This window comes from Aegilops tauschii, chromosome 4 (assembly GCF_002575655.3).
Source record: "Aegilops tauschii subsp. strangulata cultivar AL8/78 chromosome 4, Aet v6.0, whole genome shotgun sequence".
In the NCBI taxonomy this organism is placed as follows: domain Eukaryota; kingdom Viridiplantae; phylum Streptophyta; class Magnoliopsida; order Poales; family Poaceae; genus Aegilops; species Aegilops tauschii.
Window position 1 is genome coordinate 473,241,257 of NC_053038.3, and position 6,000 is coordinate 473,247,256.

Here is a 6,000-nt window from a genome sequence, read left to right on the forward strand (position 1 = left end):
TCCGGCTTGGCCATGAAGGACGTCATAGTCTGGCTTTGGCCAACCGAACCCATTCCTAGCAGCTACTTCGGCCTGGTGAAGCGACTCACCGACGCGCTGCCCCGAATTGAAGTTGTCAAGCGCTCGGTGTGCATAGAAGGTGAGCGGATGGACTTTGCCCGTGTGAAGATGCACTGGGTGAAAATGAAGGCCGCCGTTGTGGCGATCGAGGGCCCACCCGAAGGCAACGACTACCGCAAGCCGGAGCGGTATTTTGAGGACGTCCTGGAGGGTGCCCGATTAGTAGAGGGTCAATGCTCAAAGGATATTGATACGTCCATTTTTCATCATGCTTTTATATCGATATTTATTGCATTATGGGCTGTTATTAGATATTATGTCACAATACTTATACCTATTCTCTCTTATTGTACAAGGTTTACACGAAGAGGGAGAATGCCGGCAGCTGGAATTCTGGGCTGGAAAAGGAGCAAATATTAGAGACCTATTTTGCACAACTCCAAAAGTCCTGAAACTCCACAAAAGTCAGTTTTGGAATATATTAAAAACATTGGGTGAAGAAAGCACCAGAGGGGGCCACCCGCCATCCACGAGGGTGGGGGCGCGCCCTATCCCCTGGGCGCGTCCCCCTCCCTCGTGGGCCCCCTGGCAGGCCTCCGGTGCCCATCTTTGGCTATATGAAGTCTTTTGCCCTGGAAAAAATCAGAAGGAAGCTTTCGGGACGAAGCGCCACCGTCTCGAGGCAGAACCTTGGCGGAACCAATCTAGGGCTTCGGCGGAGCTGTTCTGCCGGGGAAACATCCCTCTGGGAGGGGGAAATCATCACCATCGTCATCACCATCGATCCTCTCATCGGGAGGGGTCAATCTCCATCAACATCTTCACCAGCACCATCTCATCTCAAACCCTAGTTCATCTCTTGTATCCAATCTTTGTCTCAAAACCTCAGATTGGTACCTGTGAGTTGCTAGTAGTGTTGATTACTCCTTGTAGTTGATGCTAGTTGGTTTATTCGGTAGAAGATCATATGTTCAGATCCTTTATGCATATTAATACCCCTCTGATTATGAACATTAATATGATTTGTGAGTAGTCACGTTTGTTCCTGAGGACATGGGAGAAGTCTTGCTATAAGTAGTCATGTGAATTTGGTATTCGTTCGATATTTTCATGAGATGTATGTTGTCTTTCCTCTAGTGGTGTTATGTGAACGTCGACTACATGACACTTCACCATTATTTGGGCCTAGAGGAAGGCATTGGAAAGTAATAAGTAGATGATGGTTTGCTAGAGTGACAGAAGCTTAAACCCTAGTTTATGCGTTGCTTCGTAAGGGGCTGATTTGGATCCACATGTTTCATGCTATGGTTAGGTTTACCTTAATACTTCTTTTGTAGTTGCGCATGCTTGCAAGAGGGGTTAATCATAAGTGGGATGCTTGTCCAAGGAAGGGAAGTACCCAAGCACCGGTCCACCCACATATGAAATTATCAAAGTAACGAACGCGAATCAGATGAGCGTGATGAAAACTAGCTTGACGATAATCCCCATGTGTCCTCGGGAGCCTTTTCCTTTATATAAGAGTTTGTCCAGGCTTGTCCTTTGCTACAAAAAGGATTGGGCCACCTTGCTGCGCCTTGTTTACTTTTGTTACTTGTTACCCGTTACAAATTACCTTATCACAAAACTATCTATTACCAATAATTTCAGTGCTTGTAGAGAATACCTTACTGAAAACCGCTTGTCATTTCCTTCTGCTCCTCGTTGGGTTCGACACTCTTACTTATCAAAAGGACTATGATAGATCCCCTATACTTGTGGGTCATCAAGACTCTTTTCTAGCGCCGTTGCCGGGGAGTGAAGCGCCTTTTGTAAGTGGAATTTGGTAAGGAAAAATTTATATAGTGTGCTGAAATTTACTGTCACTTGTTACCATGGAAAGTAATCCTTTAAGGGGCTTGTTCGGGGTATCTTCACCCTGAGCAGTAGAGCAAAGATTTTCTCCTCAACCTACTGAAAATGTTTACTTTGAAATTCCTTCGGGTATGATAGAGAAACTGCTAGCTAATCCTTTTACAGGAGATGGAACATTACATCTCGATTTGCACCTAATCTATGTGGATGAAGTTTTCGGATTATTTAAGCTTGCAGGTATGCCTGAGGATGTTATCAAGGAGAAGGTCTTCCCTTTATCTTTGAAGGTAAAGGCATTGACATGGTTTAGGCTATGTGATGATATTGGATCATGGAACTACAAACGATTGAAATTGGAATTTCATCAGAAGTTTTATCCTATGCATCTGGTTCATCGTGATAGTAATTATATATATAATGTTTGGCCTCGCGAAGGTGACAGCATGGCTCAAGCTTGGGGGAGGCTTAAGTCAATGTTATATTCATGCCCCAATCATGAGCTCTCAAGATAAATTATTATTCAAAAAATTTATGCTCGGCTTTCTCTCAATAATCGCTCCATGCTCGATACTTCTTGCACTGGTTCTTTTATGATGAAGACTATTGAATTAAGATGGGATTTATTGGAAAGAATTAAACGCAACTCTGAAGATTGGGAACTCGACGAAGGTAAGGAGTCAGGTATAACACCTAAGTTCGATTGTGTTAAATCTTTTATGGATACCGATGTTTTTCGTGAATTTAGCACTAAATATGGACTTGACTCTGAGATAGTAGCTTCTTTCTGTGAATCCTTTGCTACTCATGTTGATATCCCTAAGGAGAAGTGGTTTAAATATAATCCTCCCATTGAAGTAAAAGTAGTTGAACCTATTAAAGTTGAAGAAAAGACTATCACTTATAATGTTGATCCTATTGTTCCTACCGCTTATATTGAGAAACCACCTTTCCTGTTAGAATAAAGGATCATGCTAAAGCTTCAACTGTGGTTCGTAAGAGTAATACTAGAACACCTACACCCCCCGAGCAAATTAAGTTGAACCTAGTATTGCTATGGTTAAAGATCTCTTGGCCGATAATATTGATGGGCATGTTATTTACTTCTGTGATGAAGCTGCTAGAATTGCTAAACCCGATACTAAAAATAAACATAGACATGTTGTAGGCATGCCTGCTATTTCTGTTAAAATAGGAGATCATTGTTCCCATGGCTTATGTGATATGGGTGCTAGTGCGAGTGCAATACCTCATTCTTTATACGAAGAAATTATGCGTGATATTGCACCTGCTGAGTTAGAAGGTATTGATGTTACAATTAAGCTTGCCAATAGAGATACTGTTTCACCAGTTGGGATTGTTAGAGATGTTGAAGTCTTGTGTGGGAAAGTTAAATATCCTACTGATTTTCTTGTTCTTGGTTCCCCACAAGATGACTTTTGTCCCATTATATTTGGCAGACCCTTCTTGAATACTGTTAATGCTAAGATAGATTGCAAAAAGGATGTTGTTACTATTGGTTTAGGGGATATGTGTCATGATTTTAATTTTGCTAAATTTCGTAGACAACCCCATGATAAGGAATTGCCTAGTAAAGATGAAATTATTGGTCTTGCTTCTATTGCCGTGCCTCCTAATGATCCTTTAGAACAATATTTGCTAGACCATGAAAATGATATGTTTATGAATGAAAGAAGGGAAATAGATGAAGTATTCTTTAAACAGGGACCTATTTTGAAACACAACTTGCTTGTTGAAATTCTAGGGGATCCTCCTCCATCCAAGGGTGATCCCGTGTTTGAGCTTATACCATTACCTGATACTCTTAAATATGCTTATCTTGATGAAAAGAAGATATATCCTGTTATTATTAGTGCTAACCTTTCAGAGAAGGAAGAAGAGAAATTATTGAAAACTCTGAAGAAGCACCGTGCTGCTATAGGATATACTCTTGATGATCTTAAGGGCATTAGTCCCACTCTATGGCAGCACAAAATAAAATTGGAGAAAGACGCTAAACCGGTTGTTGATCACCAACGATGGTTAAATCCTAAGGTGAAAGAAGTGGTAAGAAAAGAAATACTAAAGCTTCTAGAGGCAGGTATAATTTATCCCGTTGCTGATAGTCAGTGGGTAAGTCCTGTCCATTGTGTCCCTAAGAAGGGAGGTATTACTGTTGTTCCTAATGATAAAGATGAATTGATCCCACAAAGAATTGTTACAGGTTATAGAATGGTAATTGATTTCCGCAAACTAAATAAAGCTACTAAAAAGGATCATTACCCTTTACCTTTTATTGATCAAATGCTAGAAAGATTATCCAAACATACACATTTTTGCTTTCTAGACGGTTATTCTGGTTTCTCTCAAATACCTGTGTCAAAAGAGGATCAAGAAAAGACAACTTTTACTTGACCTTTTGGTACCTTTGCTTATAGACGTATGCCTTTTGGTTTATGCAATGCACCTGCTACCTTTCAAAGATGTATGACTGCTATATTCTTTGACTTTTGTGAAAAGATTGTTGGGGTTTTCATGGATGATTTCTCTGTTTATGGAACTTCATTTGATGATTGCTTAAGCAACCTTGATCGAGTTTTGCAGAGATGTGAAGAAACTAATCTTGTCTTGAATAGGGAGAAGTGCCACTTTATGGTTAATGAAGGTATTGCCTTGGGGCATAAAATTTCTGAAAGAGGTATTGAAGTTGATAAAGCTAAAGTTGGTGCTATTGAAAAGATGTCGAGTCCTAAGGACATTAAAGGTATAAGAAGTTTCCTTGGTCATGCCAGTTTTTATAGGAGGTTCATTAAACACTTCTAAATAAATTCTAGGCCTCTGACTAATCTCTTACAAAAAGATGTTCCTTTTGTCTTTGATGATGATTGTGTAGAAGCATTTGAAATACTTAAGAAAGCCTTGATTTCTGCACCTATTGTTCAGCCACCTGATTGGAATTTACCCTTTGAAATTATGTGTGATGCTAGTGATTATGCTGTAGGTGCTGTTCTAGGACAAAGAGTTGATAAGAAATTAAATGTTATCCAATGTGCTAGTAAAACTCTAGACAGTGTTCAAAGAAATTATGCTACTACCGAAAAAGAATTTTTAGCAGTGGTATTTGCTTGTGATAAGTTTAGACCTTATATTGTTGATTCTAAAGTAACTGTTCACACTAATCATGCTGCTATTAAATATCTTATGGAATAGAAAGATGCTAAACCTAGACTTATTAGATGGGTTCTCTTGCTACAAGAATTTGATTTGCATAGTATTGATAGAAAGGGAGCTGAGAACCCCGTTGCAGACAACTTATCTAGGTTAGAGAATGTTCTTGATGACCCACTACCTATTGATGATAGCTTTCTGATGAACAATTAGCTGTCATAAATGCTTCTCATACTGCTCCATGGTATGCTGATATTCTAATTACATTGTTGCTAAATTTATACCACCTAGTTTCACATACCAGCAAAAGAAAAAGTTTTTCTATGATTTAAGACATTACTTCTGGGATGACCCACACCTTTATAAAGGAGTAGATGGTGTTATTAGGCGTTGTGTACCTGAGCATGAACAGGAACAGATCCTACGCAAGTGTCACTCCGAGGCTTATGGAGGACACCACGTTGGAGATAGAACTGCACATAAGGTATTGCAATCCAGTTTTTATTGGCCTACTCTCTTCAAAGATGCCCGTAAGTTTGTCTTGTCTTGTGATGAATGTCAAAGAATTGGTAATATTAGTAGACGTTAAGAAATGCCTATGAACTATTCACTTGTTATTGAACCATTTGATGTTTGGGGCTTTGATTATATGGGACCGTTTCCTTCCTCTAATGGGTATACACATATTTTAGTTGCTGTTGATTACGATACTAAGTGGGTAGAAGCTATTCCAACTAGTAGTGCTAATCATAACACCTCTATTAAGATGCTTAAAGAAGTTATATTCCAGAGGTTTGGAGTCCCTAGATATTTAATGACTGATGGTGGTTCACATTTTATTCATGGTGCTTTTCATAAGATGCTTGCTAAGTATGATGTTAATCATAGAATTGCATATCCATACCACCCACAATCTAGTGG